This window comes from Pristiophorus japonicus, chromosome 8, assembly GCF_044704955.1.
Source record: "Pristiophorus japonicus isolate sPriJap1 chromosome 8, sPriJap1.hap1, whole genome shotgun sequence".
NCBI lineage: Eukaryota > Metazoa > Chordata > Chondrichthyes > Pristiophoridae > Pristiophorus > Pristiophorus japonicus.
In genome coordinates this window covers 15,164,739-15,177,931 of record NC_091984.1, presented here as the reverse complement: position 1 = coordinate 15,177,931, position 13,193 = coordinate 15,164,739, and positions in this window count along the sequence as shown.

Genomic DNA, 13,193 nt, shown 5'->3' with positions numbered 1-13,193 from the left:
TTGGATTGCTGGTTAGATTCAGACTCCATTGTACAGGAGTCTGCAAGGTGGAGTTTATAAGTAAGAGATTTTATGAGATTTTTAAAAGTCTTAATAATTCTTTTAGCAGTCATGCTTGGATTACAATGAGAATGCTCCACATAAGAACTGCACAGAAATGCTTCCGAAGATAGGTAAATCTTACCTCTGCTCCTTCATTGTTAAAGTTTTAAAGGATTAACATCTGCCTGCGTAACAGTCACTGAACTTCAGTAATGACATTTCTTGTGTAAATAAGTTGCGACACTTTGACATAAAAAGTGCTATATAAAGTCAAGTACCAAATAGGAAGGAACATCAAAAAATAGGAACAGGAGTAGGCCATTGCATGTGTTATGCAATTATATGCTAATAACTCACCATGTAATTTCAGAGCTTGTGTTTTGCTTTCGTTAAGTTCTTGAAATGGGCAAGATAGTACAATTGAACAGCTTAGTTAAAAACTTTCTTGTCTGGAGATTTATTTGATTGAGTGTAGTAAATAGATTAGGGTTGCTTATACAGTTGATGTTGAACAGTGCGTGATTGACCTAACGATGATACGGCTGATAATCCAATGCAGGACTCTCACTGCTGGCAATTTCCGGATTTCTCCTGCTCAGAGTGATGTCTGGTGCTATAGTATTGCATGATTATTTAATAAACTCTGTTGCCCAGAGAGTGCTCATAAATATGCCCCAAAGGAACTGCAGAAATGCAAAGAAGATGAGATGTTAATCAACCAGATGTGAGTTTTTTTTTGAAAGTACAATTGCAAAGCATGATATATGTCCTCTCTGCACTACAAGAATGAGGATGTTAAATCATCGAATTTATCTAAGTACAGATTTCTTTTCCCTCCCCAGAGCCATTGGAGTTTATTTCATATATTGGATAGAATAGCCCTTGTGGAGTTGCATCTTTTAATTGTTTAGCAAACTTTGCGATACTATGACAGAAAAAAATCTATTTGTCTATAAACAAGTTCTAAAAAAAGTGTCTGCCATGCTCTAGATATCCGCTTTTGGTGGGGGGAGGGTGGGGTTGGAAGGGGTGAAGAGGGGGTGCGGTTAAGGGGTTGACGGAGCAGGTAATAGTAGTGTAGTAGCTATGGTAACCCAGAAGTCATGCGTGCAAATTCTATAATGGCACGTTATGAAATTGAATTCAATAAATCTAAAAACTGCCAGGTTGTTGTTGGAACTCAAATGCTTCACAAATCAAGGAAGGAAGCATGTCTGTGTCTCTCTTTTCACACGGCTGTTCATTCTTAATTCCCTCTACAGTTGCAAATAAGGTCAAAATTGTGGACCTCATATCAGGACAAGATCTAGTTAATCTCAGCTGAACTTCTCCTTACTCATATATATTTGGGAGGATTATCCAAAAAACTCGTCAACTAAAAGCCTGACATAGGTGTATGCACAGAATCATACTATATCTATCACCCAGACTCCTCCATCATTTTGTGGGAACTATAGCGATAGTACTACTGTCAGCTGAATCCAAAAGACATCGGTGTTAGAATGGGCCAGTACCAGATAATGAAGCAAGCAACACAAGGGAGTATCCTACTTGACCTTGTGTTCACCAACATACCTATCACAGCCATTCTGTCTTCAATAGCAATGGTAGAAGTGTCCACCCGGCCCTTGTAGAGAAAGTCTTACCTGCACAATGAGGACATTCTCCATCATGTAGTGTGGCAAGGACAGATCTAGCAGCCTAAAAATGTGGATTCAAGAAGCATTGTAGGGCATCAGCAGCATCAAAATTGCATACTATCACAATCTGTAACCAAGTGACTTAGCACATCCCTCACTCCTCAATCACAGTCAAATCAGGGACCAATCCTGGTTAAATGGAAAGTGTAGAAGGATGTGCCAGGAGGAGAACCAGGCATACCTTACAATGATCTGCCAACTGAGTTCCATCACAACACAGGGCTACCTGAATGCTAAACTTCAAAAACAGCAGGCAATAGACAGAACAAAGCAGTTGCAGCAACAACAGCTCAAAGGGTGTGAGCCCTGACATTATCCTGGCAGTATTGCTAAAGACCTGCACACCAGACCTAGCCGACTCCCAACTCCATAGGAAGGAATGAAGGAAAGAAGGAGAGAAAGGGAAAGAAAAGGAAGGAAAGAAGATAGTACTTTTCTCAGGACGTCCCAAAATAATTCACAGGCAATCAAGTAATTTTGAAGTGCAGTCACTGTAGTAATGTGGAGAAAAGTGGCAGCCAATGTGTGCACAGCAAGATCCCACCAACAGCAGTGCGATAAATTACCAATTAATCTGTCTTAGTGGTGTTGGTTGTGGGATAAATGTTGGCCAGGATAATTGGAGAAACTCTTTGAATAGTGCCGTGGGATTGTTTACGTTCACGTCAGAGGGTAATCAAAGTCTCAGTTTAACAACATCACAATAAGAGCTCCTTTGCCTGACTCCTTCAGTACTGACGCATCAGCCTAGATTATCAGCCATTAAAAGTTTTGCATATAGCACAAACTTCCTGTAAATATTAGATGTCTTTCCTGCAACATTTTACCGTCATGCTTTGTTTGCATTTGTCATCGCCTATTGCTACACAAGATCTCATCCTCTGCCTTACTGTGAGTAACACCACAGAAGGTTTGCTAGCCTGTATTCTTATATACATCTTCTATCCCGTGGGAGCCCATCAAATTTCAGATTAGAGAATCAGAGAATCATAGAATGGTTACAGCACAAACGAAGGCCATTCGGCCTGTCGAGTCCATGCTGACTCTCAGCTAGTCCCACTCCCCCGCCCTTTCCCCGTAAGCCTACAATTTGTTTCATTCAGATACTTATCCAACACCCTTTTGAAAGATCAAATTAAGTCTGCCTCCACACCCTTTTAGACAGTGCATTCCAGATCCTAACTGTTTACAGTGTGATGTCTGTAAAACGGTTATGCAACACTGAATGTACCCTTACACTGTAAACACCTTACCTGTATACCAGAGGGTGCTGCTGCTGGAGACTGAAGGGTTACCTGAGCTGCAAATAAAGGACTATAGGTCTACACAGTTTAAGTATCATTTGCTAAAGGTATCCACGTACATGACAACTTGGCGACGAGGATACGAGGTCACGAACTACACGCTCAACATGTCTAACCTCAGCAACTTTCAGCAATTTACAGAGGGGGAAGATTGGGACACTTTTGTGGAAATATTGGAACATTTCTTTATAGCCAACGACCTGGATGGGAACACACTGGCTACACGACCGAACAAACGCAGGACCATCCTGCTTAGCAGTTGTGGGCCCTCCATCCATTGTCTCATCAGGGACTTGCTAGCCCCAGCGAAGACAACCACCAAAAGCTATGAGGAACTTGTAGCACCCATACAGGGACAACTAAAACCGAAAGAAAGCATCCTCACAGCCAGGCACCGGTTCTACACTTATCGGCGACCTGAGGGCCAAGAAATTGCCAAGCATGCTGCACACCTAAGAAGACTAGCTGTACCGTGTGATTTTGGAGACTACCTAAATGATACCCTAAGGGACATATTCATCATTGGAATCGGCCATGAGGGCCTCCTGCACAAGTTGCTCTCTGCTGACATCACGGTCACCAAGTGAGCCAGGCCTACATGGTTTCGGCCGGCGACTCCAGGCGAATACTGACCCAAGACTCTAAACTGGCTAGCGCAATGCACCGCATCGATACTTCTAAGGGCAGAAACACTGCCCCGAGTCTCGCAACCCTGAATCCGTCACATGGGGCGAACCGGATGGCCCCGTGCTGGAAGAAACCACAGGGCCCACCAGTGCCGCTACAAAGGCTATGCATGCAAAGGCTGCAAAGAGAAAGGGCACCTTCAGAGAATGTGCAGAAAAAGCTGTACTCACCACATCTCTGGTGAGTTGGCTGATCACCCGGGCTCTGAAGTTGCTCAAACCCTGGAAGGAGAGTATGGAATCTATACCTGCTCCACCGAAAGTTCTCCATGGATGATGGAAGTGGACATCGACGGGGTCCCAGTCTCCATGGAAATCGACACAGGGGCGAGCCAGTCTGTGATGAGCCAAACGACCTTTGAAAAACTTTGGATAAATCTTGCCACTTGACCAAAACTGTCTCCGGTCCAGGCGCAGCTCCTCACTACAATACAGGTAAAATTCAAATCGTTGGCACCGTGGACATCCAGGTCGCCCAGGGCAGCGTGTTGAACAAACTCCCCCTGTGGATTGTAGCCGGCGATGGTCCCATGCTGCTGGGAAGGAATTGGATGAACCCGGTCCACATCAGGCGAAGTGGCGACGGCCTCTGGTCCCCAGCAATCGACCTCAAATATGGATCCATCGCTGCATCCAGAGGTTCCACTGTCCAGCTTGACGGCGAGGCAACGACTCCACAACACCACGGCGAAATCTCTGAGACCGAGGATCCAAACTCCACTTTCCGGGCAGGGGCAGGACTCCAAGAGATGAACGGCATTGAAAGAAATGGGCTCCCGATACCCAAGGTCGAACCTGTGGAAGAAAAGAGCACCATAGCCACCTGCAGCAGAGCCAGAAGATGGCTGCAGCACCACGAGGAACAGAACCTAAAATCAAAATGGCCACGGCCATACCACGAGGGGCAGCATTGGAGGAGCATCACGTGACACCGATCGGCCAATTGGATTTGAAGGCTCCCTTAAAGGAGACCGGTAACCAAAGAAATTTAAAGGGGAATTTGCAACTATTTGAGTACAAAGACTTTAAAGCTAAAGATGCAATTAAAGGCTGCAAGTATGAAAATGTATGCAATGTAATCATGAATTGTGATGCTGGTTTAACTAATGTGACTGATGAGATGAATACAGGTGTCAGTAAGGTTAAGAACAAGTTTATTGTGCTTAACAATAATGATAGAGAATGTGAAATGCCTAATGTAACCATGTCTGTTGAAACCGGGACAGCCAAAAGTGATGCAAATGATAGAAGGTACAAATGCAGGCTCAACTATGTGCGATCAGAGCCAAGGTTTCATGTATACTGGTAGGACACTGCCAAAGGACATTGGGTCCTACAGGGACCATGCTGATGCCAATGGAATCCCTCTGTGGGAGACCCCCAGGTCCAGCAGGCTACCTGACCATGTAGCCTGGACCTTTGGAACGAATGTGATGCCCCTTGCAGGACACACACAGCCAGTAGGAGCACACCCACTACAGGGACAGTGGTCAATGGGCAGCCCAGCCACCACCAATGGCAACCTGCACCAGACCAGCCCTACAGCCCCTGGCCACCAGGGCCAACACCAGGAGCATGAGGCCAATGCCCTCCAGCTTCCCTGGCAAACCCTGGGATGACCTGACACTCATCCCAATTGGTGGACAAGGAGCCCACCCAGTCTTGTGGCCCTGCCCACCTCCCCACAACTGCCCACATCACAGTGTATACACACCATCCACTACTGCCGTGGCTCCCCCCCCCCCCCCGAAGGATCCCACAACAGTAACACCCACTTGGTCTGTGTGTGAGGGAGGGGAAACATATGAGGCCAGCACAGGGGTCTCACCTGGCAACCACACAACCGTCACCACAACCTCCCATAGCCCACCACTGATCACCTTCCCTGGTCATGACAATAAGGATATGAAAAATGCTTATGGGGGAGTGTTGTTGTGTATGCATGCCTGTTTACTGTGTGATGTCTGTAACACTTATGCAACACTGAATGTACCCTTATACTGTACACACCTTAGCTGTACACCCAGCACACTGCAGGTAACCCAGTATAAAAAGGAGCTCACAGCTTGTGGTCCTCACTCGAGCAGCTGCAAATAAAGGACTACAGGTCTACACAGTTTAAGTATCATACCCTGCCTCGTGGAGTAATTTGCTAAAGGTAGCTACATACACGACACTAACCACTCGCTGCGTAAAACAGTTTTTTCTTACATTGCTTTTGGATCTTCAGCCAATCACCTTAAATCTGTGTCCTCTGGTTCTCCACCCTTCTGCCAATGGGAACAGTTTCTCTCTAACTACTCTGTCCGTATCCCTCATGATTTTGAACATCTCGATCAAATCTCCTCTCAATCTTCTCCACTCCAAGAAGAACAGACCCCAGCTTCTCCAGTCTAAAAAACGTAACTGAAGTCCCTCATACCTGGAATCACTCTTGTAAATCTTTTCTGCATCTTCTCTGAAGCCTTCACATCCTTCCTAAAGTGCGGTGCCCAGAATTGGACACAATAGTCCAGTTGGAGCCAAAGCAGTGTTTTATACAGGTTCATCGTAATAGATGTAATAGTTCAGACAACATTCTTAAATTTTAAACTTTAAAGTGTCTTAAGGATTAAAAAGCAAAAGGAAAGCAATGATTTCATGATTTCTTCTGACTTGGAGTAATAATTTAGAAGAACCCCACCACCTGCACCCACACACCCCCCTCTCCACCGTCTGAACCCACTCTCGCACCCCCACCTGCACCCCCATCCCTCCTCCCCCCGTCCTCACCCCTCCACCCCAGCCCCAATTTGCAAAATTCCTTCACCAACACGAATTAACTTCTCATTGACCACAGGGGTGCTTATTTAAACCACTTTTCCACAGGCTTAAAGGATCAGGTTAAACACAGGTCCCTTTTAGCAGCCAAACATTACGATTGTGCTCCAGACCAAAGATCAGCTACTGATACACAGCTTAATCAAAGTGCTGAGCCAAAACTGTGATAAGCTAATTTTTTAGATATAATCTTTTATTCTGTCACTTTAAACATACTGTCATCAAAATCTAGTGCACTCACGTCATAAAACCTAACTGTCTTTGATCTGCTGCTTTAATTTCAGCCGTGACTTCCAGCGTGACTCACTGTTATTGAGTTGTCCAGGAAAGTAATTGCTTGGGATTATAAATTATAATCAATTGACCTTTTAGGGCTCTAATCTACAAGATGCACTGCAGCAACTTGCCAAAGCTTCTTCGACAGCACCTCGCAAACCTCTCCCACGTAGAAGGACAAAGGCATCAGACCCCACCTTCAAGTCACACAGCATCCTGACTTGGAAATATATCACTATTCCTTCATCGTTGCTGGATCAAAATCCTGGAACTCCCTCCCTAACAGCACTGTGGGAGTACCTTCACCACACTGACTGCAGAGGTTCAAGAAGGCAGCTCACCACCACCTTCTCAAGGGCAATTAGGGTAGCCAATAAATGCTGGCCTTGCCTGTGACACCCACATCTCATGAACAAATAAATTCAAAAAACAAAATCCTCCTGTGTCGTCGACATGTCATTTCTTTCTCTGATACTTTAACGGAGATGTTAATCCATTTAAAGTAAAGGGGTTGCCTGTTCTCCTTCCTGCCAGGATCACCCCATATTCCCACAAGGATACTGACCTCTAAATGGACAGATCCACCTCTGCATGGAACTCCCACATCTCCCACAATTACCAAGGGCTTCCCCAATCTGGGGCTGAATGAGATCCATCTCCTGCCCCCACCAGACCTGACAACAAAAGACCCTAATCCTGACAACTGGTGACCCCAAGTATGAAGACTTGTACAGATATATGTCATTATAATCGAAATCGAGGAAGCTTCCACTCTCAAAGTGAGTTCTCAGGTGACTGTACAGTCCAATACGAGAATTACAGTCTCCGTCACAGGTGGGACAGACAGTGGTTGAAGGAAAGGGTGGGGGGGAAGCCTGGTTTGCCGCACGCTCCTTCCACTGCCTGCGTTTGTTTTCTGCATGCTCTCGGCGACGAGACTCGAGGTGCTCACACCCTCCCGGATGCTCTTCCTCCACTTAGGGCGGCCTTCGGCCCCCCTTAATGTACTTATCTGTAAACAGCTTGACAAGATTATTGTGGTCCAGTTCACTGGCCTCAGTGTTTTAGTGTAATATGAAAATGTCAACCAAATAACACATTACCTTTGTTGGAACACTTAGCATTCTGGGCATGAATAACACGACCATATGCCCATTGACATCTAGAGAATGCTAAATTAAACACAGTAAAACCATGAGTCAGTGTAGCTGGAGGTAGTTTGCAATACTGGTAGAAAACAGCAGCAACAGTTTCCCCTTACTGTCCCAAAACAGTATTTAAGGGCATCACTGGGTCAGCAGATCCAGTTAAACTTAGCCACACTAGTTTTTGAATTCTCAAGTGGCTTGCATATATGGTGGCAATAAATTGACTTCAGAGCTGTTACTAATGAACCAAATAATTTGGCAAACCCTTTTGGTGAATAATGATTTGACTTGAGCTCATTTGATAGTTGTCTCCAACCTGCGTTCCTTTCCTTAGCGTAGATGAACTGGTGAGGGAATGTTGGTACGAATGAGAAGAGCATCAAGGTCATGCAAGATTTCAACTCCTCCATCTACAAAATAGCTTGCAACACCACCTCTCCCCATTACCGCGTTTAACTGAATCGTGAATGAATTTTCGCTTTTTGCATCCACTGTCCTCCTGAGAAAAACATTCCACGGGTTCATCACTCTTTCCAAAGAAGCTCTTCCACACATTGATTCCAAGTTGATCTTTCACCAGTTTAAGTATGTACCCCACTGGTTAAGTCCAGGAGCAGTAACCTTTCCTGCTTTCTTGCCATACAGCTTGATCCTTTTAGCCGTAAGGGCCATATCTAACTCCCTCTTGAATATATCCAATGAACTGGCATCAGCAACTCTTTGTGGTCGGGAATTCCACAGGTTAACAACTCTCTGAGTGAAAAAGTTTCTCCTCATCTCAGTCCTAAATGGCCTACCCCTTATCCTAAGACTGTGTTCCCTGGTTCTGGACTTTCCCATCATCGGGAACATTCTTCCCGCATCTAATCTGTCCAGTCCCGTCAGAATCTTATATGTTTCTATGAGATCACCCTCTCATCCTTCTAAACTCCAGTGTATAAAGGCCCAGTTGATCCAGTCTCTCCTCATATGTCAGTCCTGCCATTCCGGGAATCAGTCTGGTGAACCTTCGCTGCACTCCCTCAATAGCAAGAACGTCCTTCCTCAGATTAGGAGACCAAAACTGAACACAATATTCCAGATGAGGCCTCACCAAGGCCCTGTACAACTGCAATAAAACCTCCCTGCTCCTACACTCAAATCCCCTAGCTATGAAGGCCAACATACCATTTGCCTTCTTCACCACCTGCTGTACCTGCATACCAACTTTCAATGACTGATGTACCATGACACCCAGGTCTCATTGCACCTCCCCCTTTCCGAATCTGCCGCCATTCAGATAATATTCTGCCTTCGTGTTTTTGCCCCCAAAGTGGATAACCTCACATTTATCCACCTTATACTGCATCTGCCATGCATTTGCCCACTCACCTAACCTGTCTAAGTCACCCTGCAGCCTCTTAGCGTCCTCCTCACAGCTCACACCGCCACCCAGTTTAGTGTCATCTGCAAACTTGGAGATATTATACTCAATTCCTTCATCTAAATCATTAATGTATATTGTAAATAACTGTAAAAAACACTGAGCCCTGCAGCCCCCCACTAGTCACTGCCTGCCATTCTGAAAAGGGCCCGTTTATCCATACTCTCTGCTTCCTGTCTGCCAACCAGTTCTCTATCCACGTCAGTACATTACCCCCAATACCATGTGACTTAATTTTGCACACTAATCTCTTGTGTGGGACCTTGTCAAAAGCCTTTTGAAAGTCCAAATACACTACATCCACTGGTTCTCCCTTGTCCACTCTACTAGTTACATCCTCAAAAAATTCTAGAGGATTTGTCAAGCATGATTTCTCTTTCATAAATCCATACCGACTTGGACCGATTCTGTCACTGCTTTCCAAATACGTAGCTATTTCATCTTTACTAATTGTTTCCAACATTTTACCCACTACTGATGTCAGGCTAACCGGTCTATCATTACCCGTTTTCTCTCTCCCTCCTTTTTTAAACAGGGGTGTTATATTAGCTACCCTCCAGTCCATAGGAATTGATCCACAGTCGATAGACTCTTGGAAAATGATCACCAATGCATCCACTATTTCTATGGCCACTTCCTTAAGTACTCTGGGATGCAGACTATCAGGGCCCGGAGATTTATTGGCCTTCAATCCCAACAACTTCCCGAACACAATTTCCTGCTTTATCAGGATATCCTTCAGTTCCTCCTTCTCACTAGATCCTCGGTCCCCTAGTATTTCCGGAAGGTTATTTGTGTCTTCCTTCGTGAAAACAGAGCCAAAGTATTTGTTTTACTGGTCCGCCATTTCTTTGTTCCCCATTATAAATTCACCTGAATCTGACTGCAAGGAACCTACGTTTGTTTTCACTAATCATTTTCTCTTCACATATCTATAGAAGCTTTTGCAGTCAGTTTTTATGTTCCCAGCAAGCTTCTTCTCATACTCTATTTTCCCCCTCCTAATTAAACCCTTTGTCCTCCTCTGCTGTATTACAAAATTCTCCCAGTCCTCAGGTTTGCTGCTTTTCCTGGCCAATTTATATGCCTCTTCCTTGGATTTAACACTATCCTTAATTTCCCTTGTTAGCCACGGTTGAGCTACCTTCCCCGTTTTATTTTTACTCCAAACAGGGATGTACAATTATTGAAGTTCATCCATGTGATCTTTAAATGTTTGCCATTGCCTATCCACCGTCAATCCTTTAAGTATCACTCGCCAATATATTCTAGCCAAATCACATCTCACGCCATCAAAGTTACCTTTCCACAAGTTCAGGACCCTAGACTCTGAATTAACTGTGTCACTCTCCATCTTAAAAAAGAATTCTACCATATTTTGGTCACTCTTCCCCAAGGGCATAACAGAGGGGAACGTGGAGGTGATGGTGTTCCCATGCACCTCTTTGTGCAATTTAGTATTTTGTATTTCCTTTCAGCTGCTCCCTTACCCTACTGAAGAGTCAGAATAGTTCCTCCAATCTTTCTTCATAACTCAATATTGTGAGGCTAGAGATCAGCCTTGAAGCTCATCTCAGCATTGCCTGGAGAAAAATAATGGATCCGAAATTCCGACCTCGCCGGGTCCGTACAGAGTTTGTACAGACCCGCGAGGTCCCGCAAAAGCAGGTTTTCGGGGTGCAATGTACATGCGCCAAAAAACAGCTTTTCCGATCTGTCAAGTTCTGGCTTGACGGAGCCAATGCATCTTGGGGAGAAGGACATTTGCATGGGCGAGATTGCACTAGTTGCCCATCTCTTGCCCAACGATGTCCTTCAAACTTTTGCGCTTGGTAAAAACAGGCGGATAGCCTACTTTTACCAGCGTGAGAGTTTTAAAATATATAAAAAACATATAAAAATAAAATTTAAAAACACATTTTTATGTTTAAAAACCCTGTCCACTAGCGTAAGCTTAAATTAAACCCTAATTACAATGCTTAAATAAAAACCCCGAAAAGTATATTTTTTTCGAACACATTTCACAAACTTTAATTTAAATTAATGTTAAATATGTGAAGTTTTTTTTACTTGTTATTTGTGTTTCGGTGTTTGGGGGGGTGGGTGGGTTCTCATTCATAATAATGAGAACTCCTACTTACGGTATACTTATGTGGCACTGTACCTTCATTGGCAGTACAGTGCCATATGACTCCAGCTTCTCTCTCTGCATCTCCAAGACGTGAACGTGCTCCGATGCGCAGGAAGAGGAGGTTTCCGACCGGAATCGCTGATGGGCGCCCAAGCAAACGGTAGGTGCGCCTCTTTTTCCTTCTTTTCAGGCGACCGCCCACGGGAAGCCCAGAACCGGGAGCATAGAAACAGGAGTAGGCCATTCAGCCCCTCGGGACTGCTCCACCATTCAATAAGATTATGACTGACCTAACTCCAGATACCTGTCTTTGGCCCACATCCCTTAATACCTTTTGTAAACAGAAAGCTATCAATCTCAGAGTTAAAATTAACAATTGATCTAGCACCAATTGCCATTTGCGGGAGAGAGTTCCAAACCTCTACCAACCTTTGTGTGTCAAAGTGTTTCCTAATTTCACTCCTGAAAGGTCTAGCTCTCATTTTTAGACTATGCCCCCTAGTCCTAGAATCACCAACCAGCGGAAATAGTTTCTCTCTATCCACCCTATCTGTTCCCCTTAATCTCCTGAACATTTTGATCAGATCACCCTTCTAAATTGTAGGGAAAACAAACCTAATTCAAGAAATTTCTCCTGTTAATCTAACCCTTGGAGACCGGGTATCATTCTGGTAAACCTACGCTGCACTCCCTCCAAAGCCAATATATCCTTGCAAAGGTCTGGTGCCCAGAACTGCTCACAGTACTCCAGGTGTGGTCTAACCAGGGTTTTGTATAGCTGCCGCATAAATTCTACCCCCTTGACTTCTAGTCCTCTCGATATAAAGGGCAGCATTCTGTTAGCCAACTGTTACTGACCACCAGCTCCAGATGAACAGGTTGATAGGCAGCTGACTGATTATCGTAGGGGACTTTAGCATCCCAGAGGTGAAGGACAATTGGAAAGAGGGGTAAAACTACAAATAATTGTCATCATCATCATCATAGGCAGTCCCTCGAAATCGAGGAAGACTTGCTTCCACTCTAAAAGTGAGTTCTCAGGTGGCTGTACAGTCCAATACGGAAATTACAGTCTCTGTCACAGGTGGGACAGTCGTTGGAGAAAAGGGTGGGTGGGGTGTCTGGTTTGCCACACGCTCCTTGCCTGCACTTATTTTTTGCATGCTCTGGGTGACGAGACTCGAGGTGCTCTGCGCCCTCCTAGATGCTCTTCCTCCACTTAGGGCAGTCTTTGTCCAAAGGCTCCCAGGTGTCGGTGGGGATGTTGCACTTATTCAAGGAGGCTTTGAAATGTTTCCTCTGCCCACCTGGGGCTCGCTTGCCATGTAAGAGTTCCGACTAGAGCACTTGCTCGTGACAAATAATTGTGTGGAGGTGATCAGTCCCCGGGTCCGAACTTGGTCAAAGACGGGCCCCGCCCAAGTGCCGCTCAAAGGACAGCCGAGAGACCTGCCGATACTTTGGCAGGGAGATTACTCAAAAAGATATGCAAAGACCGCTCGGCGGCAAAAGAATCACTTACGCCTTGAATCTGGGCAGCAACAGGCAGGAGCTCCCAATCTCAGTGGCAAATGCAATCCTCGCCAAAGTGCCTTCGAGGATTGAGTCGGGCCCAGGGAAGGGGGAACACATAAAAATAAAAATTTATACAAAAAAAGCCCAC